We start from the raw sequence: 21,965 nt of genomic DNA on the forward strand, positions 1-21,965 counted from the left end.
ACTGCATTGTATGTGAACACGATACAGAAAACCGACTTTAATAACCTTAATTTTATTGTGAATTGCAGCGCAATATTTTAGTTTCACAGATTACCGTTTGTTTTTCGGGTTAGGAAATTAGGTAAACTTTAGGTACGTTCAACAAATGAGCGACAAAAGCAGAGAGCTACATTGCTGCTATATTTTTTTCCCGTTAAAGTGCTAACGAATTTGATTGAAGTAGATTTTTTTTAATTTTTTTGTGGTTGTCAAATATAAGCTGCGTGTGTTGTAAACTTAAGTTAATGCATTTTTGTATTTTAGTTGTCATTTAACAGTAAATAGTTTGATTGCTTGTAATAATATCACGCACGCACACGTTGGCAAACATGGCCGCTTCAATGTTTTCACTTTCTTTCCCATGAAAATATTCATGCACGTAAATAAACATCTCACTTTAATCGTTTACATTTGTTTGGGTCGTAAGTTACGTTTGCCGTTCACCAAGTTTCCGCGCGAGCCTATGCGTATTTAAATTGTGTTTCGTGTTATTTACAAGATTCATAGATCGTGTTGATTGTTTACATGGCTCGCCATTGTCACCATTTATTAAGTAATCTTCAAACACGGTAAGAAGATGCATAAAATAAAGAATGTTCTTAATTGTGTGAGGTTAGGCCATTAATAATAAGAGATGTTTTATTTAAAAATATTAGGTAAATCTAAGGTTTACTGGAAATTTTAATATTACTTGAAATTTTAATAATTACTTCTAAAAACGGGATTGTAGCATTTATTCGTCGGTAAACTATTTTGTCGCTTTTATTGGCGCCTATATCGTTTTTACGATTTTTCAGTGCCTCTAGTTATTGGGTGTCAACACCCTTTTGTTAAGGTGCTGTAAGCGCAAGTTTAAATTCCGAAATGCTCACGTAACCCAGGTGAAACCTTTCGTTAAATAGATTTTTATGGGTTTGTTGAAAGCTTTTTTGCAATATTGTACCTTTCATATGAGATTAGCCTATTGGCCTGTTGTTAAGTGTTTGTGTTCCTAGGAACGTGTGTTTGAAACTTGTGTTTGCAGCTTGTGTTTTGTTGGATTTGTGCGCGGTGTTGTGGCTCCTTTTCTTTTTTTTTTTTAGTTTGGCACGCCACTTTTTTTCCCTGTTACCCTTGCTGGCTGTGCCCGACTTCCGTCAGCGAACTTCAGCTTCACCTCACCGAGAGACGTCTCCGTGGGGCCTTCCGTTCGTCGCCTCCTCCCTACTGGTGGTACCTGCCTATGACAGCACATCGTACTACCATGAGCTTGCCTGGCGGCTTTCTGCTTGCGTTGAGGCTCGTTGCTGTGTCGCCGCTTCTGGGTCTTGGAGAGCGACCGTGTTGACACCAGCTGAGTGCCTCTCGCACCGTCGTGAGTCCATGGCTGCCCCTAGCCCTTGCTTGGCGGGTCTTGGACATTGTAGCTGACCCCTTCGTCCGCCTGCTAAGGCACTGTGACTTGGTGCTCCCTGCTGGAGTCCCCTCCCATGTCTGGGTGGTTGCGACTCGTGGGGCCGCCCTGCTCAGAACCCTTGTTCTGGGCTGATCACCGACTTCATCTCTGGACCTCTTACTCTGTATCAGCCGCTGGCTGTCATCTACCGCTGTTCTGAAGACTTGTTCTTCAGCGTCCTTCGACATGCGTAGCATCTGACTACATTCGAAGCCCTCTTGTTGATCGCTGCAGCGATCCTGAAGCTTGCTGTTCGATGCTGTCACCAATCTCCGATTTCAATGTTATGAAATTTCTTTATTGTGTGGTTCTTCTGGCTCTCAGGGCGGGGACTGTATAAGGGGGGGTTGAAGCAGTTGCTCCGTTTTCCGGCACTGTACAGCATTCCTTCCCCTCCCCTCTCCACCTTTCCCCTCCCTCTCCAAATACCCCTTCCTACCCCCCCTCTTCACATCTTCCCCGCCACCTCACCAGCGCTCTCTGTCGAGTGTTTTACCGGGCCTATATATTCTCCGGCTTCTAGCGTATCCATCGTAGTCGCTCGGTCTCTGGACTCGAAGGCTGTCACTGCGGCGGTGGCGCTGCATTCTGGTATGTACTGGGCTGTGAAACTTAGCGTCTGTATTTAAGTATGAAGTATTATTCTTGCCTGCACGTTGTGGCCGTGCCTTAATTTTTGTATTTCTGCCATGCAATGTTTGATTTGAGTTTCTTTTGCTCACGCCGAGTACTGCCCGTAGGTTTGTGTAATATTTCTGCGGTTGTATATGGGATGCCATGATGGCATTGGACACTTCTTGTCAAGCCACATTATAATTTCATTCTCGATTTTGCTCTCAGCCTAGCGGCCCATATTACTTGTTTGCTACATCCAACGCTTCGCCACCATGTCCGCTTTACTCTTGCGTTGTTTTAATTGTATGATTTATTGTATTTATTTGCGTCCCGCGTGAGCGCATGAGTAGTTGCCCCAATTATAATTATAAACTGCTAACCTGTAATTATTAATGTCATTTTCCATTTTCGCTCTAGAGGCATTTTATGAATAAAATTTGTGACCGTGTATGGTCACGAGACGTTAATTTACGATCCACCACAAAACATTTAAGGACATGAAGAAGCTTACCTTTCATGTTGATGTGTAGGAATAAACTGACATCTTGTGACGTCACGACTCATAGATAGGCTACGGCTGTGTGCGGCAAAAGACAGTGCACTTTCAAACAAAATACCATAGACAAAGTGGAGACTTCATTCCTACACAACATCGAATTCAGTGTTACCAACTCCGGATTTAGCAAGAAGAAGAATAAGTCCCGGAAATTGGTTGTTTATCGATTATGTGAACTGGTATGAAGATCCTTCTAGAACATTCGAAAATCATCTCTATTAATCCCGAGATTGTTGGGTCATTAGTTTGGGTGGGGGGGGGGGGGGGTTGAGAAATGGGTATATAAGCCTGGGGTTTGACCAGTTAGGGATGAAGCAGCAGGACCATCACCAACATCATCATGAGGCATTAGATAGAGAGATTGACAGAAGGCAAGGTGTTTTGGAGAGCTAAGTATGAGTGTTGTAATTATTTGTTATGAAATGGCCGGTAGAGTTTAAATGTTGATAATGATGAAAATAACTTTAAGATTTGTGTGCAGTAACTGTTGGACTTGTGTTTTGTTTGAATATGATGCACCTATTTAAACTTAAAGTGTTGGTTAGGTGCTCATAATGTGGATTGGAACTTGGTAAAATTTGCTGCACCTCCTGTGCATTTTTCTTGTTTCTGGCGGCCATATTGCTTTCAAATATTGATTTTAGCTCTCCAAAGACCTTTCCTATGAGGGCCGGTATTATGACCTCCGGCTAAATCTTCAGGTTAGCTAGCCTTCCGGTTAGGCTAGCCTCCGGTTAACGAACGAGATGTGCATTATGACCCAAACTTAGCCTGCGGTTGGCTAACCGGAACCTGACGAAGCGTGTGGTGTAATAATGGGTGTGTTGGTAATGAAATAAACCAGAATTTTGTCACTTTTGTTGCGAGACAGTTTTTTTCCTGGTAGAATGTTAGTCAGCTGTTTGTTCGTATTGTGATTCGGAATGTTTACAGCTGTAGTTTTGAAATATGCCGCCAACTTTATCTTGCAACAGATATAATTAAATTAACCAAAAACTACTTCGACGTCAAACCTGCTTTGTATTAGATCATAAAATTACAATTTACGATTCAAAACCATGTGTTTTCAACTTTACTCCTGTATTGAAACTCATGATTTTGTTAGGTTATATATTAAGCCAAAACTAATGAAGTAATTCTATACAAACAAATAAATAGGGATGACATTTTTGCTAGAAAACACTTATTTCTTTCATAAATTTTTTTCATAATCAAATAATATAGACCCTATTTCGGGAAAATTCTTGTCGATTTTCATTTCACTGGTGTAGGTTTCTTTTTTGTACTAATAGTTTCGTATCACGTATCCAAATTAATCCGATCCTTATGGAATTAGTTTGTGGTATAGGATGCTTGCTGTTTTAATTTTTATAGGTCGAGAGATCCTAGACATATTCGCTGGTGAAATAATTATGATTGTGATGTCGTCCGACCGAAGGCCACCCTAAAGCCCGACCTGCAACCGCCAGTATTCACCCCCGCTAACGGAACGCGCCCCTAGCCATGGCCCACCCGAGTCAGGCGAGCCACCAGCAACCAAGGTAGAACCCGGCCCCCCCAAAATAAACAGACCGTCATTAAAACCAACCACGTTAAAAAACAAACATAGATTATTAAACAGTGTTACGTATTTATTTGAAGTTGGTCAACGAAAGTGCGACGTAGGAGTGCCTGGGCACTCACATGTGTAACTACAGCAATACGTGTGTGAGTGTTCCCCTGGCGGCCTTCTGCCTGAATCAATCAATCAGACCTTATGACATAATTATTCAAACCTTGTGTTGCGTCATTAACCCCACCAGAGCAATCCGACAAGAGACGAACAGTCGCTGGTGTGACGTAAAAATTCAAACATAATAATTGTTAAATATAATAACTTTCAATTCGTAGAAGGGACGAATGACCTTGATTCAGCCTTTATAATTAATATAAGAATTTAACATCATTAAATTCTCTTATTAACTTATCAGATCAGAAACTAACATAATGAGGTCAACCCAGGCGCGAGGACCACCGAGCCTCGGCCGGACGCCATGACATGACGCCAGTACAACGCGACTCGTGGACCGGGGCGGACGCACGTCCCACGGAGAGACATCATCCTTTGTCCACACCGAGTTCACTTCTGGTAAATATAGTCATTCTTCAAACCCCTTTTTAATAATCTCTCCGTGTGTACCCGGTCCAGTTTTTCGGTCCAGGACCTAATCCGGCCGCATAAATATCAAACCCCCCCCCCCTGCACCACACTTGGTCCGCGGGGTAGGTTCATTATCCGGTACGGGCCGTCTCCCGAGGACAGAACTTTTGTTAAACTCAGTCGCTCCGGCACTGACACTCCCCGTAAGGGAACTTTTGAGCGAATTTAGCTGCGGTCCGCGCTCCACTGCCGTGGACGCGAGCACCGCCTCGATACGCAGATTTACGGGATTGGCCGCCTCCAATCACCCTCACCCCTCGTTGAGCAGCTAGGCTCAGAAACGCCTAGGGACACAATAATACGGAATAATTAGTGACTTTGTAACATTTCTTTGTAACCTTGTGCAACGCACCCTCGTGTAACATTTTCCTTTGTAAACTTGTGCAACGCAACCTCGTGTAACATTCTTTTGTAAACTTGTGCGATGCACCTCTCCACGTAACATTCGTAAACTTGTATAACGCAACCTCGTGTAACATTCCTTTTGTAAACTTGTGCTACGGTAACCCAGTAACTCTCAAACTCAGTTGCGTGTAATTGTGTAATTTGTATCTTGTGACGTCACCTGTTGTACGACGTGGCGTGTAACCAACAACGTTACACCAGAGCCACTGTCGACTGAATAAATGACGCACGTCATTTATTACCTCACTTCAGCGTACACTTCTTTAAACCTGCTATTCCCAACCACCGCCGAGTAGGGAATTCCTCAAACCCACGCAACACCGCCGACGGTCCTAGTGGGCCACGCAGGGCAATCGACCCCACGACCCAACTACCGACTAGCACCAGAGCTAGTCTGGCGCCCACTCGGATTCACTCCCGCTAGGAACCGCACCGGGACTCGAACCCGAGACCCCGGACGACGGCAATTGTAAAATGTAGGTATACAAAAGAAATACATTTTTACAAGACCTGACATAATTTTTTTGCATTGTGATATCTTAGGTATTTTGTGTTATGTACAGGATTTTTCTACATTCTAAATTAAAACAGCAAGTATAATGTAAAACAAGACCAACATATAAAGGGTCATGCCGATAGGATCAAGGGATAAACTTGGATACGGGAAACAGAATAATTCCAGTGCTGATTTCGTTTTGCACTTGTGTGGCAGGTAGATAATAAGTACCTAAAGGTTTGTAAGATAGGGAAGAGATAATTGGGTAACATTTATTTTCACATTCAATTGTATTCATTGAATTATAACCACGTCTGAAGTCGTATGAAGTGCATTTCATTACCGGCATATGTCCACTGTAATTAGAGGTGGGTCGAAAAGTATCAACCAGATACTTTGTCACTGATACGCGCCTGTATCAGGAACGGCAAACGAGTACACTTGAAAAGTATCAGAGACTTTAGTATCAGTTCAGAATTCACCTGGAACAACACCACGGCCAATGAGCGCAGTACCCGATCGCAGATGACGGTCACTTGGGCGGAGCTTGTGAAAGGGGAGGGAGCAGGAACGACGAATAAGGGATAAAGAAGGGAAAGAATGTAGGGGAGGAAGCGCAGGGGAAGGCGTTGAAGCCTTGAAGGAGAGGCGCAAAGCGATATTGTTACAAGCAGGGCTGCCACTCATGGGTTTTTCCACCCAGATCTGGGTTTTTACAATGGTGTTTGTGTTTCTGGGTTTTTAAATAATGAATTCCAACAATTCTAGGTTTTTTATAATTTTAATTATTTTTATACCTAAAACAATAATAAAGGTAGTAGCTACTGTATCTGTTGCAATATCTGTTTGATAAATGCAAACAAGTCTATGTGTTTCACACACAAAAATACATATAAACACAAAACTAGTTTTCAAGAAGCTAAGTCGAATATTAAATTAGACACATTCTTCAAAGAGGCTTGCAGAACACAAAACCAATGCAACAATTAACCTTCAAACCAATCTTGTAGAATCAGACTCTGAATAAAGAGTAACGTACATGATGCAGTTTATTAAAAACAATTACCGGTTTAAAGAATGCAGTGATGGTGTTTGTTTTGTCATGTATATATTTGTAGGTTTTTTTATGATATGTGCTGGTCCAAGAATTACTTATACAGCCATTTTGCTGCAGTGTAATTTTCTTGTATTTGTTGTATTTAACCGTTTTCAGTCTTGTAAGGTAATTAATTGTTTTATATTAAAACCAGTTATGTTTATATTTTTGAATTAGTACGCAAACATTTTCAACGATAGCATTTTAGACGCATCTGGGTTTTTTACCCATGTGTCTGGGTTTTTTTGTAGGTTATCTAGGTTTTTCATGAATATCAGAGTGGCCGCCCTGGTTACAAGTCGTTTTGTTTATTGTCCTACTTCAAAGTACGCTCAGTGCGCAGTGCGTGCACCGTCTCGTTCAATAATAAAACTAATGAAATTTTAATATTAAAAAGTACATTAATACAAGATATAATATTTATATTTGTGCACCTAACAGCTATGAAAATGCAAATAAATTCTCAGTTGACACTAATAACAGATGTAATCAACATATGGACTTTCTTTTTTCGAAAACAATTAGTAACTAGTGTTTTTATACATTAAAAATTCACAATTTTATCAAAAATAAAAAATAAAAAAACAGATAGGTACATTAGTGAGCATACTATATCAATGTTTTTTCAAATGTTTCTTCAGATTAGTCCATGATTTATAACTCAGTTTTTGTTCACACAAATTACAATTAGCAAACTCATTATTTTCCGTGAAAAAATTCCACACAAATGAAGTCTTTTTCGTGCACTTATCAATTCCTTATTTCACTATAAATATACTAACCACAAAGCATGACAGCCCACAACATGGTGGTGATACACGGCCAGGACGAACTGCAGTGAATGTTGAACTGATTGATACTGGTTGTATCAGGCGGGCATGAGAGTATCAGAGGTAGAGAATTACCAGGCGTGATAAATAATGTATCAGATTCTCCTTCCGGTCGCACGGTCTGCGTACGCGGAGCTTTGTTGCCTCCTGGGACCGTCTGATACAGAAGTATCAGAGACTTGTAACATGGTACAATGCTGTATCAGTATCAGGTTGGAACAGATACCGAAAATTGCTGTAACAACCCACCTCTAACTGTAATACGAATAAAAATTCACAGATAAGTACAACTTCCACGAAAACACGCATTTTATAGGTAATAATAACCTTCGTTTTGCAATTTTAAAATTCACTTATTTACACATATTCTTAAGCAGGAACATTTAAGTTTATATACTGACGTCCCTCGGCTTCTGGTCCCTATTTCCCTGCTTGCTAGAAATGTCCGTTATGCCCGTACTGCTCTCGTCGGAGAGGTGTGGGTCCAGGCCGACGTGGCCGGGACCTGGAAATGCGGGACCTGGAGGGATGGTGAGGTAGTGTGACAGGTAGATCGAAAGGACCACTCGCTGTTAATCGGTTCACGAGCTCTTTTATTGCGTTCAGAGAGCTTGCCGCGGCCTGGCGGATCCGTCGCGGGTTGCGCGTCTCTCCCACGATGACCCGGACTCCCGGTGACCGTCTCGTACGGCCCACTCGTCCCGACGCGTACTGGCTTTTATCTACGTAACAAAGTTCCTGATAGTCAACTGTGTTGTAATGGCACGTGACGCGTGCACGGTCCCTACGTACTGACTCGTAACGTCGGCGAAAGTTCTGCGACGCGTAACGAAGCTTACGCGTCCCGTAATGACCGGCTCGTGACGTAACTTACGTACTCGCAACTCAGGCACCCACTCGCGTGGGCGGCACGACGTAGGCAGCACGGCTGCTGCGAAAGATGCTCGTCCTACGGCTGAGTTGCCGGACCGTGAGCTCGACACCCGTCTCGCGATCAGCGCGGAGCGGAGCGCACGTCCGCCGCTGCTCGAGTCCTGAGTTCGACTACTGCTCTCCCCCGCTCGCCCGCGAGCCGTCGCGCGCGGGCTGCGGGGGAGTGGAGGGGAAATCGGCCGGCGTGGGAGAGCGCCACCCCTCGCGACGCGGAAGAGCGCCAGGCCGCGCTTACATACAGACACTGCGATACGTTTACAAGAATTACACGATAGTTGGTACATGACAATTACATTACTTACACACTTAAAACAAAGTCACTGTCATTTGGAAAGAAATATATACACATAGAAATATTTACATAATAACACTGGCGTGCTAGGGCGCACGCGGGTGCGTCCCTAGCCGATGCACACACTGGGGTTCACTGGGGGGGAAAAGGGAGGACGTTGACGAGGCATAACGGCCTGAAGGAGCCGAGTAGACACTTGGGTCGACATCAATACATTGCATACGTTCATGTACTTCGTGATCAATTAAAGTCAAATAATAATACACGACTCGACGAGAATAGAAAAGCGTGACTACACTTTCATGTCATGTAATTTTTAATACGTAAAACTTTGACGAATACGGCGAAGTATTTTATATTTAGTAATAAATTATTCCATCGCATCCTGCAAATATTCAATAGAATTCCTCAAATAGTCATCATCACTATCAACAACTAACCTCGCCTGATACATCGCCATTTTATTTTCTGTTGCTTAGCCTCGGGTTAAGCAGCTTACAGCAGGTTCATCCACCCGCTAGGTTAGCCGAGACTTTAACTGTAAGGTAGTCGTTAACAGGGAGTCATAAAACCGAAATAAGAGCTAGCCTGCGGTTAAATTTTAGCCGGAGGTCATAAAACCGGCCCTGAGTTGATTAATAGTTTGTTTATGTTTGGTTTAAAGACATGAAGCAGTTAAATGTACCTTATAATAAATGTTGGCTCTTCTAGCCTACAGTTTGAAACCAAAGGAAGCATTAAAGTCAGATATATTTATTGTGTGTAAATTATAAAATATTTGTTATTTATGAGATATATCTAGTCATAACAGATATAACTATTTTTGTACTATTTATGAGATGTTCAAGATTAACAATAAACATTGAAAATAATTTGATGTGTTCGGTAAATGTTCTGCCACCTTACATTTTTCAGCATAGGTTTGATTTTGGTTTGATTTTGAATTTAATATGCAGGTTAGGCCCCATCTGGGCAAGTGTTTACCTTGTGGAAGGGAACAAGAGTTTGTGCTTGCAGTGGGAGTTGGGACTCTGATGGGGCCCGGCCTCAAATTGTATTTTTCTAGATATTTTAAATTTTTTTGCTAAACACCAGCTTCCCACTGTCGTGGGGTTTTAATGTAAAAACCCCCCCTCCCTGCTTTGTCTTTGTCGGTTGTAGTTAAGTTGGCTACAGTGAAAAGCACACCCTCAGAAGAAGTCGAGTGACAAAAAGTCGGCTATGTTCATGTATCACTGGACTAGTCATTTACAGATCCAATGCCACATCTGAATTAGCAGACCCAAGTTCTGGGGTGTATGTGACAAGAAGAAATACATCCTAATTTGAAATAGGCGTGCTTTTACCTGCTTCTACTCATATGAGTATTTTAGGCTTTTACATACCCAAAATATGAAGATGTTTACCCAACACAAATTCTAGGTCGTAGATTTAATTTCACACTAATCCATGGTACCAGATATAAGAATATTAGACTTTCATTCATAATTTTAAATTACACCACTTTAGAAGACAAGTATTTTACTTTAGAGGATAAGCTGAACACCTTAGTGGATAAGTTTGCTAATGGTAAGTTTTCGCACATGATTAAAATTATTGTTTAGCCAATTGTAGCAAAGGGAGATAGGTCATTGGCCTAACCTAAGGTCTGTCACCATGATTATTACAATGGAATACACCTTAAAGTGGGGGAATATGCGCCGCCAATCAGTGCTTTCTCGGCACAGTTTTATTTTTTATTGATTTCTCACAATATTTAGAGGGCCAGACGCTCATGAACTTAATTCTCTGTGTCAAGAAAGGAAAGCTATGCACTAATGTTTTTAGTTCTAAAAATACCAAACGTAACCCAAGTGTTCAGTCACTACTTATACATAAGCTGATTTCGACGACCCTGCTTCGCATATATGTTGATCATATCGTCGTAAAACGTATTATTTTTTGTTAGGTCTTGCAATTCCTTTTTTTTTTTTTCAATTGATAACAAAGACAATGCTGAGACCCGCGATTGCCCTTGAGAGTTATGGAAATACCTGTATATTTTATTCTCTTCAGGACAGAAGAATCTTTCGGCAGATGAACTAGTGGTAGAAATCGTCAACACCAAACAAATAAGTTTCTATGCTTCGGGAAGTTTCGTGCAAATCATTCAAGTACAAATATTTATGTAACTCGGCCACGCTGTCCTTGTGAAATTCTTTTGAAGAATAAACCATGGAAAGTTCGCTTCTCAGTCTGGCAAAATCGAAGAATTATCCATAAGAAACTTTTAAGGACTGGAATAGTTTTTCGGGAAATGATCGTGAATAAACAGAAACTCAATGAAATTGAGCAAACCAATGAAGAAGAGACTGCCAACATCACCAAATCTTTGACTTATTTTTTCTTTAATTGTGTCTATAATTTCAAAATATAATCGTCTGTAACAAGTATTCTTGTCATCCGTAATGTTATCTATCCCTTCTTTTTTTTGGGCTGACTATCTTCTGTCAAGCTACCAAATTATCCTCAATTTTGCACCAGAAATCATCGAAACTGTCACATAGTTTCTCAAGATATTGCTGAAATTGTTCTGCCCTTTCAATGCATTTTTAACACCACTTAAAATAAAAAATTTTCTAAACCTTGTTCCTGATGCGTTAATAATATCTCGCACTTTGACCACGTTTCAATTATTGATAATCGCTGTACGTTACATGATTAAAACAAGAAAGCTGTTGACAGGCCAATCATGGCGCTAAGATCGTCGTAGAGGAGAGTTTCCCCTTTCCCCGCTTCGATAAGCGGTGTCTGAATTTCCAGTCGGCTGATAGTGGCTGCCAGCAGAAAGCTATCTGCCTACAGCGTGCATGGCTGGGTTGTCAACTTACAGGCGGATGGTAACGGGATGCCCAGCTGAGCGGACCTCCGCCCTCCCTCTGGCACGCATATTGGTGGGAGGGGGTGACGGTCTGGCCAATAAGAGCTCACAGCTGCCTGTATTCAAGAGAAGTGCTTACAGAGGGGTGTCCAAGACGGGGAAACTAGCCATTTTCACGCTGCTGCAGAGGGGAGATGGCGAGTAGGCAGCTCGGCTGGCTTCAGCCAGCTTGTAGGGATGACGTGCGGTTAGGGAGGGGTGTCCACTGTCTAACAATTACAAACAGCGAGGCGTCAATGAGGCAGTATGATAACAGACTGTGTGTCAGCTATTCAAGCGTTTATCGTTGATAGATGCCACTTCAGAATGGATTACCACATACGTAGGACATTTTCAAACTGTAAGCACTGCTTACAATGCTTACGTAGAATATTCGCCCCTGCCTCAGACTGAGTCAATACCAACTCGCAGATTTTAATAACAAGACTCCAAATACAGCACAGGTTAAGCCAGCATAACTTTGTACTCCCCCCAAGAATACAAATATAATAAGGTGCATACATAAACAACACAGGCTGTGTAAAATACAATAATAAATACTTCACAATGTTATCAAAACGCCAAACAGAAATCACCAATTTTTAAAAATAAGATCATGTACCAGCATGTATCTTAAGAGTACTAATTTAAACATTACTCCCTTCAGATAGCCAAATCTTTAGAGTGTGTATACATAACGGAATATTAATTAACTTTGTCGTACTAGGAATGTAAGGGAACGAACAAATGAAATGTCGGAGTGGGTGCCACCACGTGATGTGGGCACGAGGACCCGGACCCCCCTTCAGGGCGTGATGTGACCCGTGTAGGGCTAGGCCTATTTCCCTTAGCACGCGATATCGCTCCAGTGGGCTCTTAAGGCGTCCCACACGCCTCGAGTTTCAGGAGCAGGGACACGTGGTTACTCGACTAAAAATCACAAGTTCGACGTACTCCTTTTATTCCAGCAACGTTACAACACGTCTCCAATTGCGCTACATCTACATACACTCAATGAAACTGTTAATAACGCCAACGGCGGGAAAGAATCAGTTTACAGGCTGACCAGGTCACCTCATGGCCTGGCCTCCTGAGTTTAGGACGCAGTTTGTGGTTAAATGTTCGAAATGAACTTAAATATTTATTTACACGAGTCGACCACCCGGAGTAGGCCTCGCAGATACAAAAAGGTTTGAGAATTATGAAAAGTCCGGTGGATGTTAAGAGATCAGTTGATTGAGAAAAAATATGAAGGTGCTCACCAAGCATTCTACCCCGGGTGACGAACGGAAGCGACTGAAGAGGCCAGGGCATCATGGCGGCCGGAAAGCGCTGGATTTACCGTTAGCCTCTCCTGTTATTTTTTACCACTTATTTAACTAAAACAAATACACTAAAATTCTATAATAAAATTATACCAAGGTTTTCCTTAATTATTTATGTTGAGTATTAATTATTTTAATTGGGATTATGGTTCAAACTGGTTGCGGGTAGTTCCATTGCCTGCCGCCGTGGGACGCTGCGCCGTCCTTACCAACTAGCACTGCAAACATAATCCTTAGGGAATATTATTTAAAGAAAAGACGGGTAGCAATTACGTAAACAAAATTGAATGATAAAATAAAAGGGGTCGTGGCACAGACACTACTCTCGCCTCTTGTTGGCAGCCTCACACGCACACACACACCTGCACATGGGGCGGGAGGTTTGAAATAGAGGGTGGTGGTGGGAGGAGAGGAGTGGCAACGGCGTGAGGCACATCGGGCTTAGGGAGGGTGTAGCCTCGGTTGACGTCAACTTTAAAACATATAAAATTCTTCAGGTACACATTATAAATAATAGTTAACTGTTAATAATACCACAAGGTAAGATAATTTAAAACTTGTAAACGAACTATGTATATGTATATAAATATCTCTTAAAGTTCAGTATACTTTTACACTAATATTTTATGCAGACAAGTTGTACCTCCCTCAAGGTATAACATAAACCACTTCTGTTTCACTACAAAAAAAAAAGGGTAGGAACACATTCTAAATGCCTACAATATGCACCATTAAAGAATCTATCGACAATATGTCACTCTACTGGGTGTCGATATTACTATTATTTAATGTTCCTCAATAGGAAACAAATTAACAACTTTCACTCTAGTAGCGCTGTCAAATTAAAATATGTTAGGTACTGTATCTTACACCATATAATCAGCGCCCACCAACAGCCAAACTTGAAAATGATAATAAACTACTGAGAATACAAATTGCCGACACTTTTCATTTAACTTGCGGGTTGTCTTAGCAAGTTTACTCACATCTTGTACTCCAAAATTGGGGGGTTCTAAAACTAAGGGCCAAAAACTTACTTTGCTGCCCAACATCGACCATCATGAGCAAAGGGAACCGCTCAAATCCTCGTCAACAGTGAACGAAAACGCTTACATGATGCAGGTCTCCAAAACATGCTTCAAAGGATAGCAACATGGCCGAAAACACAGCAGTGCCAGACCAAGCGGGACTTCCTGGTTAAATGCGGTAACCATCCACCACGATGAATTACCACCACGTTTCCTGTAAACGAAATTGAAAGTACAACCAGGCACTAAGCTGTTTCAGTGCAATAGCTAGCAGCACGAACTCGTCGCAAACACCACTCGTAAATTGTATTGCTTAATATTGCCCTAGTATACTGCGGCACAACCGCACTCATTGAAGTTACATCACCGACCCCCTTTTAAAACTCCAAACATTCTCAATCACAACTCGCCAAGCAGACGCAAACCTCACCAAAACTTACTTCCCTAGCCCTACCAACAGCTGGCTACGGCAAACAAAATTTCTCCATCGTGGTGCTACCAGCGCGCTGCATAGAGACCTCCTACGACAAATCAGAGCACTACGTAGCACGGCTAGTTCAAAAACACCTCACCAGAATGCGTAAGCATTCACATAACCAGTGCGGTCACAAACAAAACGGAAAAGTGACGAGCGAAGCTAACGTCACAGCTCTCTTTCCCCTTAACGCTGTGGTTAGTGGAGATAACGGTGGTCTCAGGCTGCGCCACTCTGCTTCCTAGGTTGTAGCGGTCGGGTTCGCAGCTACTTTCAAACTCCGCGCGTCAGCGCGGGCGTCGGCACTTCGTCCCCTCCCTCCTTCCCCCTCTTAGTGTGTGTTTGCTTGCTCCTCGCCTCCCCTCCTCGGGTTGGCGCATGCACGCTGTGCCGCACCTAATCTATTTAAACGGCTGTCAAAGTGTAATTCGAGCTTGTCTTGTTAAATTTGTTGGCCGGTCTCTTTCGGTAGCTCGAGTAGCTGCATTGTCTTTGTAATTCAGCATGTAGTCAGTTAGGCTTAATTTGTACGACGTGCGAGAGCAACCTCGGAGTAGGGGTGGGGGGGGGGATAGGTAAGTGTTGTTCTGTTTTGCGAGTGAGGCGGTGGCCCTTGCCCTAATGTAAGCTTATGTAAATTCTTCTCTGTTTTGTTTAAATTACCTTTCGGTCGCCACCTAGAAGATTACGTTTGGAATTAATTAAATAATTTAACTTCACTTTCAACATTTTCTTTGTAACTGTTCACCCCTGAGATGTCGACGTACGTAAAACACCACATTGCTTATTTTAGAATGTAACTTAACTTGTGCGCATTATGTAGTAGGTTATCCCTACAAAATGAATTTGTTGTAATCTTGCTGTTTTCAACGCGTCTACCTTGTGTGGATGTGACGCCCCCTTTTGATGGTCCGTAATGGGACCGCGCACTGTTTCTCCGGCGTAACTTGTAACTTGTTCTTAATTTTTTGTGGCCTTGATAATGGCTCGTTCACTTGAAATATTCGGTGTTCATTGTCAATTTAAATGAATTCTGAATCTGAAACGTCATTGTTAACCTAATTGGTTTTCCTGTCTCACTGTTATTGTTCACGTGTTCATCAGTATTATTCTTTTTTTTGGCCTAATTAAATGCCAACTTCATAATATATGTTATTATGTCATAATGTTATTATTAATATTATTAATGTTATAATGTTATTATGTCATCAAATACCGTACCTCAGTCCTTGCCATGTTATGGCCTCCCTCCTCACCTCTAAGCAATTAAGCTTTCAAGGTTAAGTTTGGTGAATGTTAGATTGTAATTGGTGTGATTGGATAACCATCTAAAATGCCTACAGCGTGGGTTAATGAATTGTCTAAGGAACAGTTGAAAGTTAACTTAACAGCCGTGGCCATTGAATTTGACGACAGTGACACACTAGACGTTTTGAGAAAAAAATTTGTGGGTTTCATAAAGGGAAATAAGAGTATGGTTGGGGATGTTGAAGCAAGTCAGGCTAGACAGGTAGCTGTTGCTGAATACAAGATTCCCCTTATTATGTCATCATTACAGAGTGTTCCGCAATTAAATTCTTATGAGCCTAGGGCATTGCTCAAGTTCATCATTGCTGTCGATAAGATAAAACGTAGCTACCTGTTGCGCTCCGAGGAAGAATTAATTCAGGGGTTGTTGCCCAAATGCACTGGTGTAGTTCTTGAAGCATTACTAGGTGGTTTAGCACGGGATGAGAATAGGGAAAATATCAAAGAGAAGTTATGGGTGTTGTTGTGTCCTGCAAGAGATCATCATTTGCTAGGTTTCTTTGTCTAAAGAAAAGCTGTGGCTGATAATAGTTTTGCCAGTTGCATGGTAAAGTAAATGACATGAAGTGTCTTGTGAGCGAAGTTGCAAAGCATCATGAACCGTTTTCACTGCCGTAAACTGCTTCGAGATTGGTAGAAACATAAACACCCATCATCCTTCCTCAGAAAGAAGGGCTGGTCATATTTAATATCTAATGTAAAGTGATAAGAATTTCATGTCAGTGGTCAGGCCTATGCTGAGGAATATTATTTTTGAAATATTTTTAGAAGTTTTTGACTGCAGGCAGCAGTGTAGGCAGAGTTGGAGCTGTTTTTGTGAATCAGTAGCCACGCCCAGAAGACAAAGGTCTGGTGGCCCTTTGTACCATGCATCGCAAGCGATCACAGGATTTTCGCCATTAAACCATGAGTAAATTATCATGCCCAAAAGATGAACCGATTGGTTTGAGAAGTTTAGTTTGGCTGCAAGTTTTTGTTTGTTTTCGGAGGCTACTGTGTCATAAAATTGCGGCCATGTTCAGTGTTTCATAGAGAGAAATAAATCAACAAACTTTATTCGTCAATTCTTTATATTTATTCAAATCAATCTTCCAGATAATTAGACATAATCAAAAAAGTAATATCCTATGGAACTGAAATTATTCTTGGTGCCCAGAAAAAAATATTCAAAAGTTTTATGTATGTGCAATTCAGGCCAAAGCTAGCTGGTTAGGTCTGGTTTGGCACAAAACTTTCAAAAATAATACTTCATTTAAGAATGATGTTAAAGCTTTTAAGTAAATTGTGATCAGATTATTAGTATTTCACAGACATAGAAATTATTCACTTCTGCCAGCCAATACATTTAGTATAAATGTTATACAGCCTAAAACCAAAACAACAAGTCATAATGCATTAGTATTAGCATTATAAAATGTGCTTGATATTTAATTTAAAAAAGACTAATGAAAATAAATGTGGGCCATAGAAACCTAAAAAACAACCTGTAAACAGAAAAGTCTAATGAAAATGTTAAAAATGTTGATTTTTTCAAATGGTGTGATGTGTTTTATAAGTGGCTTGATGTTACTAACCAAAACTCATTTGGTGGACATTGGCTTTTTCTCCCAAGTCAGAGCCTTATCAGACAACATCGATGCTGATTTGTTTCAGTGCAGGAGACATGGAACTATCTTGAAACTTAGTTTAAGTCATTCAGGGTGAAATTCACTAAATTATAACCATAATAGTAGTACCATAGCCTAAGACCAAAACCATGTCTCAACATTTTAAGGCCAAAATCATATAAAATCGTTAGATTAGTTGATTTAAAACCAAACTAGGTCGGCAGTAACGGTAAAAAACATAAAAAAAAAAGGCCCATGGTACTTTTACAATACGTCTGATATTAAAAATGTACATAGATTTTGTCATTTTATTACGAAAATGTTTGTTTTCAGACATTTTGTATTTAGCATTTGGCCTGAGCGTATTTTCAAAAAGCCAACAAATTTTACCAAACTGTATCATAGCCACCTATTTGAATTCTTTTTTAAACCTATTGAATATCTATCAGGATTATAAAAATACTGTTTTCACATTCAATGTCACCTATAATTCCAAAAACCTAAAGAATGTCCCGGAGTTACTCAGCAAACACCCCGGCACTTTTTACGCTCCTATGTTAAAAAACTGCTATTTATGTTTTATGCTCTTGTTCCCCCATTCACTACAGCGCATGTAGCAGCAGACTGTTTTGACCATGGAGGTATGGGCATAGATCCCGGGGGGGCCAGGGGGGCCCGGGCCCCCCCTGGAATTAATGGGCCCCTCCTTGGGGGGGCCCACTTCGTGATTTTAAAGTTAATGGTGTACACAATATATATATATAATTATTATTTACAATGACGACAGACACTTTGACATGCTTTACATTCCTACCTTCGAGTTCCGTAGTTATTTTCCCCTACCCCTTCTGCGAAAGCCATGGTATGGAGTTTTCCAGTGAGAACTTAAAAACCCTTAATTCCTAGAAACCGTTCATTCCAAAGGACGAAGCTAGGGTAGGGTCCCGTTAGCATTTCCTCCCCATTGTTTCCCACACTACCTTGATCTCTGAAACGACAGTATTATAGGTTTCAGGTAGTCTGTTTTTAAAGTGGTTTTGCTCTCGTGTGCGCCAGTCTTCTGCTTTCTTGGCAAACATCAACATGGATAAGTTCGTAACGCGGAAGAAACGGAAAACAGAATCTGATTCTCACCTGGTAAGCTTGATTGTTTTATAAGAAGTGACTATTATTTAGGTAATATATTTTATTTAAGTGATTATGTAACGTTATTTTTTCCAGTAGATAAAAAACTTAATACATTAACAGTAATTATAGCAGAATTTAGTTTATTTACGAACTGAAACTTATATACCATTTTCTGGAATTTTTTAGCTCATCTCCATTCTGTAAGGCTAGCTGCTCTGTACGTTACATGTGAATATACAGGGAATATTTTTTTTTCCTCGTCAATGTGGAATTTAAAATCACTCCCCTTTTATTATCAAACGATAATTTTCCCAATTCATGGCCGGTAATCACTTTATAACATTTGTTATTTGATAACTGCAACACTGCACGAGGAACAAAAGTAAGAGTGAGAAAGAAGTATTTAAACGTTACACATCCGTATTTAAGTTAATAAGGAAGCAAACGCGTCTCTTTAATAACTAATCAAGTGGCATATTTTAACTAAATAATTCACTGCCAAAATACTGATTATACTAAATATAAGCCGAGAAATGTATGTGGTTCAAATAGCTGTAGGATAAATTTCATAGTTCTATCTCCGAGATTTTTCATTTGTGTCATTAAGTTTTTTTTTTTTTACCTGGTTGATGCCTTTACTAAATAAAATAGTCTTTAAGGGTTTTAATATTATTCGATCGTTCATTTGATGTTGATCCATTTATTAGCTTTGGCGCTTTGGGTTTTTAGGGCGCATCGAAAACTGTGAACAAAGAATTTCACGAACAGCATTTGAATCGCAGTAATTATGTGATGTGGCATAAAAAACCCGACAAAGTGCGAGTTGAATCGCGCACGAAGGGTTCCGTACCATTATCTATAAAAACGGCAAAAAAAATCATGTCTGTTGTATGGGAGCCCCACTTAAATATATATTTTATTCTGTTTTAGCATTTCTTCTTATAACGGCAACAGAAATACATCATTTGTCAAATTTTATTCTGTTTTCATGTTTGTTGTATGGGAGCCCCACTTAAATATTTGTTTTATTTTAATTTAATCATTTATTTTTAAAGTGAATATATAACTAAATATTCTGTGAATATTTCAAGCGTCTACCTGTTGCCGTTTTCAATATCGAGCAAACGTAAAAATAAAGTGTATAACATACGAGCTTATCATCCAGAGAAGACTTGTTTCGGTTGACCTCTAGCGCAAAATTCTTAAACCACAGAATTCACGGCCCCCCCCTGGAAATCCTACAGATTTGCACCCATGCATGGAGGTATAACAGGGTGTCCAGTGAAAATGGATTTCAAAAATCCCTGACATTTCACTGTTTTCCCTGACAAAATTAGGATTTTCCCTGACACTATGCTCGTTCCCATTTAAATTATTATAAACTTTGTCAATATTTTTTACACTATAATATATGTAAAAATATACTGCGAAATTTTAAGCAACAGCAATTGTGTAAATAGGTCTAATACTAAAATACAAAATGTGAAAAAAAATATATGAAATATGTTTATTGTACTCACATATCACCATGTTCCTCAATTTCTTCAAGAGTTACTCACTAGATGGTTTTGAAAACATAAGTCAGTTCCACTTCATATTTAAAAATAATATATACAGTATTCAAATTAGCTAAGTATGCAATAGTTCCAAACTTAAAACTTTAAAAAAACCTTTTAAGTCCAATCACAAATTAAAATTTTAACAAAGGTTTTTCTTAGCAGCACTACTTTTTTAAAGCTTCTATCTGGAAGCTTAATACAGCAGCTTCTTTTTCAGCATCTTCCAAGATTTTCTTTTTCTTAGCTTCCAAAGCAGAGAGTTCAGCAGCTGCTTTTCTTTTTCTTGTGTCTTGTTCTTCCTTTTCCTGTAATAACTTCTTCTGTTGTTCCGTGTATTCCTTGTATTTTAAATATGCATTACGAGCAGCATGAATAAATCTTTTAGATACGACAAAATTATCCAGACCTCCAGCTGACAAAATACCATCATGAATTGTACGCTGAGCAATCAGTGAAATGTCCAGCTGATTTTCTACCAAGCACTGTTTGTTTATTGAAAATCCCCTTTCTACTGCTGCGTTGCCATGAGACATAATAAATATCATTTTCAAAAAAGATGCTAAATGCCCTGTATTTTCACTACAGTAAACATTTAAAAGGTCAAACCAAAACTTATCCAGGCGAACTTTGGATCGGACATGGAGTTTCAAATGTTCCTGCACTGCAGTCAATGAACACAATCTTTTGAATTCCTTCGATATTTTGTCACCTTGAATTCCAGAGAGCCAATTATGACTAACAAATATATCTAAGGCACATGACAGCCTCTTGATCGCCAAATCGGGAATAAGGGCTACAGAAGGATCAGCAAATGAAATGCCTCTTGTCAAGCTGAATGTAAGAGGTGAGCGCTTTAAAATCCTTTTCACACATTCCTGCAGGCATTTTAGGCAGTCTGCTCTAAATAATTCCATATCCTTCTGACTTGCATTTTCTGAACGTAATGCAGCTCGTGTCCCAAAACCTAAGTCAATTTTTTTACTTGACAAAAGATTATTTGCAGATAAATCTATTTTGCTCAGGGTAGTATTTGCCATTACGTCTGCTTTGACAAATCTAGTCATAAAATTCTTGATGACTGAAGAAAAGTCGGAGAAGAGGTACGGCGCCATGGGGTCATTTGTTTGATATTCTTTGAGAAGTGGTTCAACTTCAGCAGCAACAGATGAAAAAAAAGCAAGTTTAGGTCCAAGTAACACATCTTTAATAGCACTTTTCACTATAACAAAACTAGCACACGTAGGTTCTGTATTTGACTTTAGACCAGCAACATAGTTCCGAAGATTTGGTAAAATTTTCAATGCTATGTCTGCTACAGGAACGTTGTCTAACCAACGAACTGGACAAAATTTTAGAGGAAACAAGCTGGAACCAGTTATTCTAATGTAGTCTGCACGACGAGTGGGGATGTTATGAAACAGGTTGTAAATAGCACGCAAGAATTTAACAATTTCCCAACCAGTTTCCTTCATTGCGCCTTTGAAGGCACAGTGTAATGAATGTAAGCCACAAGTGCCGATATCCAATATTACCCCCTCATCAGTACGACCTTCCTTCAAATCTTGCTTCAAGTCTTTTAAAAACCGCAAATTTACATTGGGGCCATCCATCGACACCTGTATAATTTTGTGTAATGTATTCACAGGCAAAGAGTTTTTAAAAGCACTTAACAGGTCTGCTGCAGTCGAATGGCCGAGAAATGCTGATGTAAGATATTGAGTGCAAGTAATTGAATCATC

This window comes from Bacillus rossius, chromosome 2 (assembly GCF_032445375.1).
Source record: "Bacillus rossius redtenbacheri isolate Brsri chromosome 2, Brsri_v3, whole genome shotgun sequence".
NCBI classification, from domain to species: Eukaryota; Metazoa; Arthropoda; class Insecta; order Phasmatodea; family Bacillidae; genus Bacillus; species Bacillus rossius.